At 50.1% G+C, this 15,053-nt stretch overlaps 1 long non-coding RNA gene across 1 annotated transcript; it reads right to left on the reverse strand.

Annotated features, from left to right (window-relative positions):
• Positions 1–710: 710 nt before the first annotated feature.
• LOC123385272 lies at positions 711–3,243 on the reverse strand. The gene is made up of 2 exons (XR_006597483.1): positions 2,960–3,243; positions 711–1,549 (listed from the first exon to the last, which is right to left on the reverse strand). It is a non-coding gene; the product is annotated as an uncharacterized LOC123385272 (long non-coding RNA).
• Positions 3,244–15,053: the final 11,810 nt, after the last annotated feature.

The raw sequence follows: 15,053 nt of genomic DNA on the forward strand, positions 1-15,053 counted from the left end.
CCTCCCCTACTCATGCTCTGTCTCTCTGTCTCAAAACTAAATAAAAACGTTTTTAAAAAATCAAAAATGAAAAGAAACAAGGATCAATTGTGAAATAGTGAAGTGTATTAGAGTAGATCACATTAAATAGCAGTTAAAAATGAGATAAACAAATAAAATGATTTCAAAGAAACAAAACTATTTTCTTTAAACAAGTATGTCAGAATCTATATCCAAATAGTTTTTCTCCTGTAATTCCTTTGGCAAATATGAACATTTAAAAAAAATTTTTTTTTAAGTTTATTTATTTTTGAGACAGAGGGACCACGAGCAGGGGAGGGGCAGAGAGAGAAGAGAGAGCCGTAATCTAAAGCAGGCTCTGAACCTTCGGTACAGAGTGCGATGCGGGGCTCGAACTCAGCAACTGTGAGGTCATGGCCTGATCCCAAACGAAGAGTTGGACGCTTAACCGACTGAGCCACCCAGGTGCCCCAGATAAGCATTTTTTAAAACTGAAACTGAAAAGGGCACCTGGGTGGCTCAGTCGGTTGCGTGGCCCACTTCAGCTCAGATCATGATCTCATGGTTTGAGTCTGAGCCCCACATCCGGCTCTTCTACTGTCAGCACAGGGCCCACTTCTGACCTTCTGTCCCCTCTCTCTCTCTCTGCCCCGCCCCTGCTTGCTCTCTCGCTCTCAAAAATAAATAGGCATTAAAAAAAAAACCCACAATGAGATAGATTTATATTTATTGATCCAGAAAGACCTAGAGTACATATTGTTAAAAGAACCGAGTTTCAAGAAATACAGTATTATCACTTTTATGTTAAAATAATGCCACATATAATGCGCGTGCCTCTGAGGAAGAAGATACAGAGAGCTGACACCGTCTGATTCATGGGGAGCAGACAAGCCAGGAGCAGCCACATGGTGGCGTCCTCCACCTGCTACTGAACACGCTTCCGTATAACTTAAATATGTTAAGACCCGAAAGCTTCCCTGTATCGGTTACGTAATTAGGAAAACAGAAATGTGAGCATGCGTCACGTAACAGCCTCGTTAGAGTCAACTGCCCTCGAACTCAGCTTTCTTTACCGGTTTTCTGCAATCTTCCTGTGTCTATCTCCTAGGCCATATCTTCGTGGGTGTGGGTTTCACATACTGCCACCTGTCAAAATAATCCCCGTGCCTCCGTAATATTCCATATTCTGAATGGACCATGACTTGACCTCTATTCTTCTACTGCGGAACAGTGACTGGCCTTCGGGAGACTGTCGTCCGCACAACTTTTCTCACGGTTTTGAATTCTTGGGACAGAACTCTCGAAGTTGGATCGCTGAAAGGAAGCGGATGAACAGTTGCGCTTTGGGTAGCATGTTCTCCAGGTTCCAGTGAAAGTACAAGTGTGACGGGTGGACAGTCTCCCACGCTCGGCTTGCGCGTGCACACCCCACGGAGCTGCGTAGTGTTGTTGCCTCTGCAGACACTTTGCACTCCTTGCTTGCAAACCGTAGTCCTCTATTATTTCTCTTCTGCAAACTCCTTCAATACCTTCAGGGTAATCATATTTTCTAAAAACCGGCAACGACACAAATCTTAAAAACATGCAATACTTTTATGTATTCCAAAACATTAACCTAACCGAAGAAAGAAGACTGAATTCTGCCTCCCGTTATGATTATACATTATTTCAGCAGCTGGAAATCAAAGCTAATTCACCCAGTAAAATAGGTGACCTAGATTGCCAGGACACGTCTTTTCCCCTGCGGACTCAGCAAATCTATTTTGATTTGGATGCAGAAAACGTGCCTTGAATAGTTTTCGTTTTTCTGAGTCGGTGCCCATCCTGCCCCGGTCCGGGGAACAGGCGGACTAAGGGCGTCCGGAAGCCGCAGGGAGCGATGCCGTCGGTAGGTGGCGGAAGAGGACCACATCCCAGCCCGCCTCGTGTTTCTCCCACCCCTCCCCCTCGGCCACCTCGTGTGGGCGGGGACCTCCGAGGACCCCGAGCAGCCGCTCTCACGCCTTCGGGAGTCCGCCTCCTGTGGCGTCTCCAGGAACAGAGGGGTCTCATTTGGATCCTCAGTGGTCCCTCGCCGAGGCCGGGCCGGGCTTCCCCTCCCAGGCCTGAGACCCCCCCTTCTCCCAGCGCCTCGCGCTGCAGGTCTGGCACGCTTCCCCCCTCCCAGCGCTGGGGGAATTTAGGAGACTACCGGGCAGGAGGCTAGAACTTCAAGTTCTGGGCCAGACATGACTTTTCCCTGTTTGGGAGGAAAAACACCTAAAATATTAAATCCTTTGCAAGGAGACTTGTGAAGTGCACACAATTCCTATTCGGTCTTCCTTGCTTTCAAATCAAGAAGAAAACCTAATATATATTCATATATATTAATATAATATATAATATTAAATAATAAATATATAAATATAATTAATATATTAATATAATATATAATATATAATATTAAATAATAAATATATAAATAAAATTAATATATATTAAAATGTATATATATTATATGCATATGTACATATAATATAAATACATATATATATAAAATATATATATATATATATACACAGAGACACACACACACATATATATATACACACATATATACATATACATACATATGTATATGTGGGAGAAAAAGAAAAATTTTAAACCCTCATCCCTAGCTCACCCTCCCTTTAGGGGACCCCTTTCTACCCATAGAGACTGAGCCCAGGACCATGCCTGCTCCCAGGCAGTACATTCCCTTCAGCCTGGAATATTTACTCCAGTAATTCCTCAGGGGTCTCAGGCTATCAGCCCCAGGCTTCACTGCACCAAGACCTACAGACCCCTGGCCGACCCTGGTGGGGGGTGGGGGGGGAGGGGTCCTGTGGGCTTTGGCTTCAAGGCCTCCCAGTGCCCGGGCAGGCGTGGGCACTCTTAGGGTGGTTCTGCTGGAGACAAATCGTCCTCCAGGGAAACGTACCGTAACAGCTGAATCAGTAAACAAATCTTTACTTTCCGAGAAAACCATCTCAGATTTTAAGAAGGAAGGGAGGTTTTCCTCGCTTGCCAAACGGTGGGGTTCAAAGTTCTCTTACTGTTCAGAACAACGTCACCTCTTGTCTTTGACATCATCACCGGGCACCCCCATCCCACCCTTCCTTTTGCAGCGTGCGTCTTTGAGCCGACCCAGAGTAAGAACTGTCTTCACGTCTGAGGCGTTTCCCTCTCGGCGAGCACTCCCTTCAGGAACACAGAAACTAGGCTCCCTTAACTCGGAAATGTCATCTCGTAGGCATTAGATTCTTCGGTTCCTCCCCAGCCTCAGTCTATGGGAGGAGGGAAGGTGGGAGCCTTTTTTCTCCGGTTTCCGTGACAAACCACGATGGGAGGGCTGTGCCGCTCGGTGTAACCACAGACATCACACAACCGAAGGCGTGGTTCGGGTGTGAACACCCATGTGTTACTAGCAGTCTGATGCTCACAGAACAGGGGCCCCGCCCAAGAATCCAGCTACAGAACTAAAGAAGGGGGTTTGTCCTTTTTTGAGGCCCAGATTGACCCAATCTGGACCCACGAAGACTTTGTCTCCATTAAAAGAGCATTTATAGGGGCGCCTGGGTGGCGCAGTCGGTTAAGCGTCCGACTTCAGCCAGGTCACAATCTCGCGGTCCGTGAGTTCGAGCCCCGCGTCGGGCTCTGGGCTGATGGCTCGGAGCCTGGAGCCTGTTTCTGATTCTGTGTCTCCCTCTCTCTCTGCCCCTCCCCCGTTCATGCTCTGTCTCTCTCTGTCCCAAAAATAAATAAACGTTGAAAAAAAAAAAAATTTAAAAGAGCATTTATAGGACTGGTCATTTCAGTGGCTGTAATCGACTCACGCAAATGGGACCCCAGTCGCAGCGGTAAAAACTTTCATTTCTCCCTTTTGCATGAAGCCACCGTGAGACTAGGGTTAATTTGCCTCCACGAAATAGGTCAGGCAAATTCTTACAAGGCCGGGCAATGAAGCAATGTTTCCGGGGGCCTCAGGCCAATAGTTCTCTGGAAAAAAATGGAAATATCAGGGGCCTCGACAGGCCGGGAACATTCTAGTGCCCTCTGGGTAGACAGACATTATTAAGCACGCAGTTCAACTAGATATCTGGAACAACCAGACCGTTTCTGACAGTGAGTCTCAGCGGCCCCGACCGCACCCGCTGTCCAGTGCGGCTCTGGGGAACTTGGAGTGGATCCTGAAAATGGCACAGGCCTGATAATCATGATTACTGGTATCGGGTCGTCCCTGTACTCTTTTTACCAAGTGTGGAGGAAGCCAGATAGGCTATTCTTTGGTGACATCGCCCAAGGAAAATGGCCCCGTGTTCCTGGCCTAAAAGAGAACCATTTGGAATTTCCTCTTCCCATCGGGAGAACGGAATACTAAAATTCATTCTCTTCTCCCATCGTGACCCGGGGCAGAAAAGAACGACTGGATGATTAAGGAGAAAGAGCAGTGCTCCAAAACTGGACGAGTAAACGGAATACTGCTCGGCAATGAGAAGGAATGAAACCCTGCCGTTCGCAGCAACGTGGGCGGAACAGGAGGGTATTAAGCTGAGTGAAATAAGTCAGAGAAAGACCGATACCGTATGTTCTCGCTCGTATGTGGATCTTGAGAAACTCGACAGAAGCCCATGGGGGAGGGGGAGGGGAAAAATAGTTACAAACAGAGAGGGAGGGAGGCAAACCACAAGAGACTCTTAAATACAGAGAACAGACTGAGGGGTGAAGGGGGGGTGGGAGGGAGGGGAAAGTGGGTGATGGGCATCGAGGAGGGCACCTGCTGGGATGAGCACTGGCTGTTGTATGGAAGCGATGAACCGCAGGAATCTACCCCCAGAACCAAGGGCACACTTTAGACACTGTATGTTAGCCAATGTGGCAATAAATTATATATCTATATGATATGTCTATCATATATATAACAATATATATAACAATCAATGACGTATAACTATATACATAACAATAAATTACAAATATATATATACATATATAAACAAAACAAAATATATATAAGAAAACAAAACAAAATTGGACAAGTAAAGGAAGAAATCCTTCCAGGGATCAAACTTCATCCTAGGCTGACAGTTTGCAAAGCTCATTAAAGACAGCAAGAACTCCTTGGGCATGTAATTGCAGAGCACTCTGAACTCACAGGGCTATACCACAAGGAAGAATTTTCTCTGAGGAGTCATTAGGTAGTTGTAGCGTTTATCCAGACTGAGCCCCCGGTGGAGTCACGGTGGACACTGGACACTGGAGAGCTGGAGAGCGGCAGAAACCCACATCAGCAGGGTTCGTTCTCATCACCACACTCAGCCCAAGGCTTTTCATCAGTGTAGATTGGAAACAATGAGTGCATCCGAAATTCCCAGCACCATTTGCAATTTGTCGTAGGTCATGCTCAAAGTCACTGCGAGAAACCTGTGTCCAGCCCTTGTTCCAGAGCGTGGAGTCGGCCGTTCTCGACTCCCACGCTGGTTTTTAGAGGCTTGTGGGTTGTGAATCCTTGGGTGGTGGCGGAAGAAAGGGCTCCGTCGGGGGCATCTGTCTCACCCTTGAGAGGGGGCCTCTGGATCCCAGCGCGGGGCAGGTCGGGTGTGGGAGCAGCAGCTGGCTTTTCCTGGTTTCCTTCCAGACTGCTCTGCGTCCCTTTCCCCCTATTTGCTCCGCACGCCTCCCTCCAGGCCCCTTCTAGCTTCCGCTTTTTCTTTCTCTGCATCTGTCCAGACCCCAACCATCCTCACGCTGACCCGCTGGGCGCCTCCGGCCTGCACCTGTCTCTCGCCTCGCCTCTGACTCCTCCCCCATCTTCCCCGCGCAACAGAGCACCTGCCGGAGAGCCAGTCATGTTACGGCACTTAGTCTGGTCTTCTCTGTCTGCGAGCTCTGCCAGGTTGGAGACTCTATATTTCTACGGCCACACGGCCTCATACGGTGACATTTCAATTCATGCTTATCAGTAACAACAGTCAGCATGCGACTCTACCAAGTGTCAGGCGCTCTGTTAGGCACACAACCTACATCGCTTCCTAAAGGATACAAGGCAGGTTTCGTTATCCCTGTTTTGCCAACGAGGAAGCCAAGGCCCCCAAAGCCAGTTAACTAACTTGCCCAAGGTCACACCATCTGTTTGGATCGAGAAGCTCGAACTTGCCTCTTCCTGCCTATGAAGAGCCCTCACCCCTCGGGTGCTGCTTCACTGGTCCACGGACCGGACGCCTGTGGACTCTGTCCGTAGCTGAGCGCTTCTCCTGAACCTTCCACCTCAGCAGCCCTCGGGGGTCGAGGGAGGTGGTTCAAATGGCCTAATGGGGCCTCAGGACCTTTGCGAGGTTTGATGGCAGGCGTGTAGAGTGAGCCTGTACCCCCATAAACTTGTCCTTCGCGATGCTAAAGGCTTTTCTGGAGGCAGGTGAGCAGCTGCGTGGGACTGGAGTGATGCCTGGGAATGTGTTCCCAGCACGCGAGCCTCCTTCTGGGAGGAACTGGGATGCATGATTGGGCAACTCCTCTCTCTGTCCACATCTGCCTTCTCCCCACAGAGGATACCTTTTGGTTTCCTTCCTTCCTTCCTTCCTTCCTTCCTTCCTTCCTTCCTTCCTTCCTTCCTTCCTTCCTTCCTTCCTTTCTTCTTCTTCTTCTTCTTCTTCTTCTTCTTCTTCTTCTTCTTGATAACTCTCTCTCTCTCTCTCTCTCTCTCTTTTTGATAACTGTGTCTACGGATGCTTGTAGACATTTCCTTTTCCCAGCTGCAGCAAGAACCGTGTGGATGTTTCAGATTCTTGGGGTTCTCAGAGACGGGTCATGTCAACAATGCCGTCCTCTTAGGGCATCAAGGAGTATTAAAGGTTTTTATTCAGAGGATCGTCCTGCCATATGGTGAGGGAGAAATACGATCCGTATTAGTGCCTTCCAAATTCCAAATGTAAGATAACAATACATTGAATGCCGAATTATCATCATTCAGGACGAACGGTTTATCCAGGGCTTCTGTCGGCTCTCCGTCAATATGCTAAGTTTTTAATGTGTTGTCTTATTTAATCACCCAAACCAACCCCCATATGACAAGTATCTATTAATTGCACAAGCTGGAGCAAGTTACGTAGCCTCATGGGCCTCAGTGCCCCCGGTCTGCAAGACGGACATAATAATAATGCCTGCCCGTGAGGTTGAGATGCCAGAATTAAGTAATCCACATAAAGGGCTTAGCCCAGTGCCTAAGACAAAGTAAATGCTCGGGCATTCTGTGCTCTGGTCCCATTTTACAGATCAGGAATCTGAGCCTTGAAGGAACTTGCCCGAGTTCACAGAGCAAGATCCAAACCCAAAGCTCAAAGGGGAACCCTCTAACCACCTTGCCCGCCGCTGTGCCTGTTGGTGCTTGTTGTCGTTGGCTCGATTCAATAATTAATCATTTACACTGCGTCTTCTGTCCCTCATCTCCACCGTGTCTGGAGATGAACTCGATTGGTTAGAGCCCAGGGCTGCAAAGATTAAGGCCGGTTGACGCCTCCCTCGCCGGCCACCCTGCAATGCTGTGTTTATTTTCGAGAGAGACAGAGTGTGAGCAGTTGGGGAGCAGAGAGGGAGGCACAGAATCCAAAGCAGGCTCCGGGCTCCGAGCTAGCGGCAAAGAGCCTGATGCGGGGCTCGAACGCAGGAACGGGCGAGGCCATGACCTGAGCCCCAGTCAGACGCTAACCGCGAACCGACCGAGCCCCCCGGGTGCCCCTTCGTGGGTAATTATTCACAGTGCCCTGTCATTCTCAAACGGTGTTGGTTGAGATGATCGGTTATGTGGTCGCCCTCCCCGGAGTGGCGCCATCTTCAGCAAAGAGGCAGCGTGTTCTCATAATCTTTTGGCTCCTTGCCCCTGCGCACAGACCGTCAGCAGCCACGACTTGCACGCCTGGGCGTCTTCCCTACCCCAAATCGCCGATTGCATTTAGACTTCACCCCTCCCTGCTTCCCCAGTACTTCCGGCTTCGGATTCTTGGTGGCGGCCTGGGGTTTAAGGACTTCGGCTCTGGGGGTCTCTCTCCTGGGTCCACCACTCACTGGCTGGCAAATCACTTCCCCTTCCTCCAAGCCCTTCCTCATCTGCAGAGGAGACAGGAGACCCTCTGGCGAGGTTGTTACCACGTGGGGCTCAGGAGACCCTAGCCGCCTGGCGGTCGCAGTGGTGAAAAAGAGATGACGGGGTAGTCCCGCTCATCAGACAGGAGTCCTTGGTTTTATCACAGGTGTCCCTGCCAGGCACCAACATACCACACGAAGCATGATGAAGGATCCTGGGATTAGGAGGCAGAACATCCCGACAGAGTATTTCATTCCTGGTAAACAAGGCTGAAGGCTGAGCTTACAAGGCGAGGGACGCCCGTGGGTATGACTTGTGAGCTGCGGTACCGGCCGCCTGCCCCACACCCATCAAGCTCTCTGGAATCCAACTGCCGCTCTTCACAGGGCCTTGACGTTTGCTCAGCTTCTAAGAAGAGACCACTAGAGTCTCAGAGAATCTGGGTTGCCCCCTAGCGCCTCAGGGAGCCCTCATGCAGGGTCCCCCGCCCCAGCCTGGTTTCCCAGCACGGTGACCCTTGCTCCGGACTTGTCTTTCTATTTCTGCTGTGCCTCATGTTTCAGGGACCTGCTCGCTGCCTGTCATTACGGTGGAGGTATGAAAATCGAGCAGAAGTGCGGCAAAAAGGTTTTAGCTTTATCTTCCCATGACCCATTTTCTCTGCTCTTGGTAACAGCACTTCCGTTTTCTTTGCTGAACCCCACTTTGGGTGGGGCTGAGCCCTCAACTCCAGCGATTGGTACGCGACTGAGGTCAGAGCCACGGCGATTGGTTCACGGAGACCACATGACTCCACTTGAGCCAATGAGAAGCAGTCCTGAGATTTTTGCCGGGCTGATGGGGGAGGGGCACTCCCTCCTTTAGGGTTACTAGCACCTAGGGGGTTACTGGAGGCTGTCTTTGCCACCTAAAAGACAAAGCAAGCACAGACAAAAACCAAAGCTGGCAGAGGTAAGAAGATAGATTTATGATGACATTGTTTGGGCACCTGATCTAGCTGTGTTTGAACCCCTTCAAACCTAATTCCTGAGCCAGATAAATTCTCTCTTATGCGCATGCTATTTAAAAAAAAAACTTTAATGTTTGTTTTGAAAGACAGACAGAATGGGAATGGAGGAGGGGCAGAGAGAGAGAGAGAGAGAGACACAGAACTTGAAGCAGGATCCAGGCTCCGAGCTGCCAACACAGAGCCTGACACGGAGCTCAAACTCACAAACTGTGAGATCATGACCTGAGCCAGAGTCAAACACCCAACCGACTGAGCCCCCTGGGGCACCCCAATGTGCACGCTATTTTTGAATTAAGTTCTTGTTGCAACCCAGAGAGTCCTGGTTAATATAGCAGGGAAATGTGTCCTCTCTCTTGAAAGGCTTGCATTTTTAACGATAGACATGTCTTCAGCCCCAAAAATGGATGGAGCACTCGGACGTGGGTCTGGGCACGAGAGACTGGCTCAGAGCCCACCCCGCCCGTGACGGTCGTGCCTGCCTGGCGCTGAGGCCAGCCCGGCTCCAAGGACTGACCTGTCGCCCCAACACAGCCCCTTGGCTGTTGAGGCGGGACCCCTCCCTGCGAGCACGTTTCTCGTGGAAGGCCACACGGATGGCCCGCCCTTAAAACCAGCGGCAGCAGCCTGCACAGTAGGGACGGGGAGTGCTCCCACGTGAGCGTCAGCTGGGGTGTCAGCCTGTCTAGAACCACCATCTCCCGGTCCCCGCTTCGGACAGGCAGCCGCACTTGGCAGCAAGAGCCTGTTTTTCTGAAAGTTAAAACTGCTCTTCCAGCTTGGGGGGGGGGGTGGGTTGGGTGGGGGGCAACAGACACGATCAGGTCACATACCAGACCAACCTTCTCTTTTCTTTCCTTTTTTTTTTTTTTTTTAATACGAGTGGCTGTCCTTGTTTTCTTTGAAAGAAGAGCACTTTCTGAAGGCAGAGAGATGGGGCTCCCTCTCAGTGGGTGGGACCCAGGGAAGAATTACAAGGATGAGAAACAGAATCCAATCCCAGAGGACTGAAAGAATCTTCTGCACATGGACAGCAGTTACGTTCATTAATGGCTCACGACTGAGTTCAGGCTCGTTTTTGGATCCGTGGGATTGTCTTCCTTTTTTTTTATTATTATTTTTAAAAAATTTTTAATGTTTCTTTTTGAGAGAGAGACAGAGACAGAGCATGAGCAGGGGAGGGGCAGAGAGAGAGGGAGACACAGAATCCGAAGCAGGCTCCAGGCTCTGAGCTGTCAGCACAGAGCCCAACGCGGGGCTCGAACTCACAAACCGTGAGATCAGAACCTGACCCAAAGTCCAGCGCTTCACAGACTGAGCCACCCAGGGGACCTGTGTCCCCAACCAGGGCAAGGATGCTGGGCTTTCAGACTCTCTTACCAGCAGTCGGAGTCTCTGGTTGTGGATGGCTCTGCCGGGAAACTCCCAGGCCTTCCGCACTTGTGAGCAGAATGACTGTAGATCAAGGGCAATTGTGAGCCAAAGCACAAAGCAGGGAAAGGAGGGAAACCCACGCACAGATGTGGTTAAAGGACACGCTGTATCTGGGATGGGCCCAAGACTGCTCATGGAAGGCTTATCACAAAAGACCACAAAATGCAGGGCTGCTGGGCTCACCCCTTTGGGGAAGATTAACCAGCCATAAAGACGCCCCTTCTTTCTGCCGCCACCGTTTCCACCCTGACTCCCGCGTGCACACAATTCAACCTTCCACCGCTGAGTTCATTTGCCTCCCTGACCGCAGCCCATCGAGAAGCTTCTTTCTGCTTTCTGCTGAGATTGCGGTTTGGAGACTTGAGGGAATCACAGTCAGTCCGGCTGTTGGCCTGGATTGGGGTGGTGCGGACCTACCAGTGGGGTCGCCATCATGGGGCGGCCGAGCTTGGACGCAGGCCCAGTGAAGCAGAGGAAACCGGTCCACGGGGAGAAAGAAAAGCGTCTGGTCAGATTAATAGCTAATAAATATTAAGTGCTGGCTGCGCACCAGGTACTGTTTTCACAAGGATGAGCTCATCCGGTCCTCACCGCAACCCGGAGGAGTAGGCGCGAAAGCTGTTCCCATCCAAGGTCGAGGGCGCTCATGTCTCAAGTGGCTTAGCCAGGGTCAGGCAGCTTCCAGGGGTGCAGTCAGGATTCAGTCTTCGGGATTCAGTTCTCCAGAGCCATGGGCTGCCCACACAGCCAGGAGGGCACTCCAGCACTCAGAAGCCCGGATTAGACTTTGTGGTAAGTCAAGGCCAGGCAGAGTCTGATTCACGGCCATCTGGGTTCTCGGTGGTGGTCCTCTCCCTCACACACCTGCCTGAAACGTTTGTCCTATCATCTTTTTTTTTTTTTAAGTTTATCTATTTTGAGAGAGAGAGAACACACACATGAGCAGGGGAGAGCCCAAGAGAGAGTAAGAGGGAAGATCCCAAGAATCCCATGCTGTCAGTGCAGAGCCTGGTGTGGGGCTCGACCTCAAACAGTGAGATCATGACCTGAGCCAAAATCACGAGTCAGGCACTTAACCCACTGAGCTACCTAGACACCCCTGTCCTAGCATCTTATAATAAATACCTTCCCCTTGCTTTAACAGAACCACACTTGGGTTGTGTTTACAGTGAATTGCTATGTTTGCAACAAGGAGACTCTTGGAAGGACACCTGCTCTTGATGAAAGGAGAGAGGAACCAAAGTTTGTTTCCAGCTCTTTCCAACTCCAAAAGTTCCCTTTCCTGGCCTCATGCCTCAGATCGGCTGTGCACAGGCGTCTCACCCAGGTTGGACTCTTGGGTGCGATAAAGGAAATTTTCGACTTTTCATGTTGGTGGGTCCTGCTCCTGGGCTCCCAGGGAAGCTATACTTTGACATTTATCAAGGTCAGAATGACTCGGCAAGACCTCAAAGCCGGGGCTCTATTTCTGCCCGGAGCACACTTGTACATCTGCTTCGTTAAAAAAAAAACAAATAACCAAAACGGAGCATTCCAAACATAAAGATAAGAAAACAAACCTCCCTGGTTCCCATAAGATTAGAGCCCTACAGCTTTGCACACACTAAAAACACTAAGATAAAGTCTGTAACTTTCTGGAATGTCTTTCGTCATGATGATTTGTAACTCTTTATGTAAAACAAACAAACATATATAACCCGGCACCGAAAGTTCCTTCCCTACAACAGTCTCTTTTTTTGTAAAGACTGTGTATCCCGGGAAGTTGTCTTAACTTGGGGTCAAAGAAAAAACTCTTTTCCTTTCTCTTTAAAATTAAAAAAAAAAAAAAAAAAGGTCTGTTCAACTTGCGTCGACAGGTGTCAGAACAGGCCGTGCCTGGGCGGTGAGACGGTAGTGGCTGGATGGCCACTACAGCCTTAACTTTGTCACCTCTGAGTTGGAAAGTAAAAGTCCCCCTCGGAGAGAAAACCCCCCAGGGGATGAGCCCTTTCAGGTAGACACGGGACAAGGGAGAGACAATGAGGAACCCCAAACTCTAGGAATTGTCAAAGAAATCATGCTTTGTGTTGTGGATTCAGGCAGAGTGGCTTTATTTTCTTTCTCCACCTGTAAGAGGGGCCAGCGGATGCCCTGTCTGTCCAACAAGAGAACCTGAGAGATATTCATAGTGGAAGAGAAAATAGCGTAAGGCTGCTAACTTCGTTTATGGTTTAAGAAGATTCTGTCTCCTATAATAGTCATGTTCTACAGCCAATGCGACAAATGTAATTTCCTATCACCAGCACACATTACAGCCTTTATGGAGGATTCAACAAAATTTTATTTTAAACTATGAATAGTAAAGGGAAGTTGCAAGAAATAGAATACATACCTATTTAAACTCGAGCAAGATCTTAATTCCTTCTTTCTAGCCACATTGATTATCCTACCCCTTAAAGGTAATACGTACCTAATATAATATAGACAGGCATATATAGTGAAAATGTATACTAGAACGTAAACATTCTGAATCTCCTTTATCTTGGCGGAGCAAGACATTTTCAAGAGAACATTCGCATTCTTCAAGAACTTCCAGCAACAATCATTCAACCCTCGACGTCAGAGACAAACGTAGCTTATACTTCTGAAAACTAAGTGTAAAGAAATATGTCTAAAATTTCGGATTTCCAGAGTTAAACTTACAACGTCAACACCTTAGCAGAAGACACCTTACCCATGACGGTATGTTTGTAAAGCCAAAGAAGAAAGACAGGTTTCTGTCAATCGCCTTAACCACAGATGGCGAAAGTCTGGCACAACTGTAATTCTTCTCTCTCCGGGGCCATAACGGTGGCCTCCGTCCAGCAGAGCGGGTGTTCTCACTGAGCCTGGACGAGGCCTCAGAATTCCTTCCAATACAGCGACTCCAGGAGGCCGCTGTGAAGCGGTTGGTAATGGCATCCAAATTACCATCTCTGTCTGTGGTATTTGGGTTGCAAACTACAGAACCCTCTGGCTAATTTATGCAAAAGGAGCTTTAGGAGTGGTTACCGACCGCTCATAATATCGCGAGGACTCAGGGTACACTGTCTGAACTTAAAAGAACAGGCCGCCTAAGGCCCCGGAAGCACCATGCCTCTGCCATGATCGGGAAGCTTCTGGGTCAACTCGCTTGCCAGACAGTCCGTTCTCCTGACACAAGGCCAACAACTGCTTTTGCCCATTCGCTCCTTCGAGACTCACATCGGCGCACCTGCCTGATGGATGTAAGTCACCGGAGGAGCTCTAGAGGCAGGTGAGTGTGCCCCACGCTGGCACCTGCCCGCCACCGTGGCGCGGGAAGGCACCCGGAAGAGGGAACGATCGTAGTTCTGCTTCGCCATCTCAAGATGAACCTATGGCAGCAGATGTAGGAAGAAGGCACAGGGTGAGGAGCTAGAACAGTAAGATACAGAAATTGGAGTTTGGCAGTGTTCATCCAACGTCGTCCCGGGGAGAGGGGGCCCAGCTGTCCAGTCCTCTCCACGCACAAACCCTAAAAAGAGGAGAGAGAGACTCTGCTCAGTCAGCCATCCCAGTTCACCCAGGACCGGGGGTTCCGCGGACGTGAGGTTTGCGGTGCTGAAACCGGCGGAGCCTCCGACAACCCAGGATGAACTGGTTACCCCGACTCGATGACGCTAACCTTTGCCATCAACCAACTAACCCCTTCGGTGTAGACTTCACTCTCACCCAGCGAATTTCTGGTTATAATCAGGCTCTCCAGGGTTGTAGGAGATAATGCCCCAAATCATTTGGCGCGACGTCTGGCACGGACCGAGCCCTCCGTGAATGCTTACATCTTTTTAGATCTTCAACGTTTGTTTCACTTTTAAATATGTCGGCCAGGTAACCCAAAGTGTTTCAGCAAGTGTTTCTTCCGCCTTGTACGTTAACGGCTTTCCTTTCTGATTTCTAGTTTTCTGTTGAGGTTTTGCTTGGTATGACACGGTTCCCAGAGACGGTCTTCCCTGGGTGCCTTCTCAGCCTCTGGACCTCAACCCCACAGCTTGGGACAAGATGACTCCACGAAGGCCCTTGCCCACCCTCTCTGAGACGCCAAGGGGCAGCTTCTGGGCTCTCGAGACCACCTTATTTGGCGTCCCTGCAGGGCCACACCCCGCGGCATCCATGGGCATCCCTGATTCTTCTTTGTCCAGGTAGCGTGGTGAAGAGAGGAGGCGTGAGACCCACGGACTCCTGAGGACAAGGCGAGACACCCCATGATGAGGGAGGCCCTGGATGAATAACAAGTCCCCTTCCTTCTGGACTAGGAGGGTCTGTCCTCCCCCCGCCCCCCGTGGGGCCTCCGGCCACCCCATCAGGCTGCTCTCCCTGCCCCGGACCTCCCCTCCTTCCTGGGCTGCCTGGCGTTTACCCCCCACTCCCCCCACTCCCCCTCCGCCAGCCTTTGTGCACATGAGTCTTGGGCCTGCGAGGCCTTTTTTTCTCATTCCTCTCCCCGCCTTGACATCCCCCAGTGTTTCAGGGCATAGC

This window comes from Felis catus, chromosome B2 (genome assembly GCF_018350175.1).
Source record: "Felis catus isolate Fca126 chromosome B2, F.catus_Fca126_mat1.0, whole genome shotgun sequence".
Taxonomy (NCBI): Eukaryota; Metazoa; Chordata; class Mammalia; order Carnivora; family Felidae; genus Felis; species Felis catus.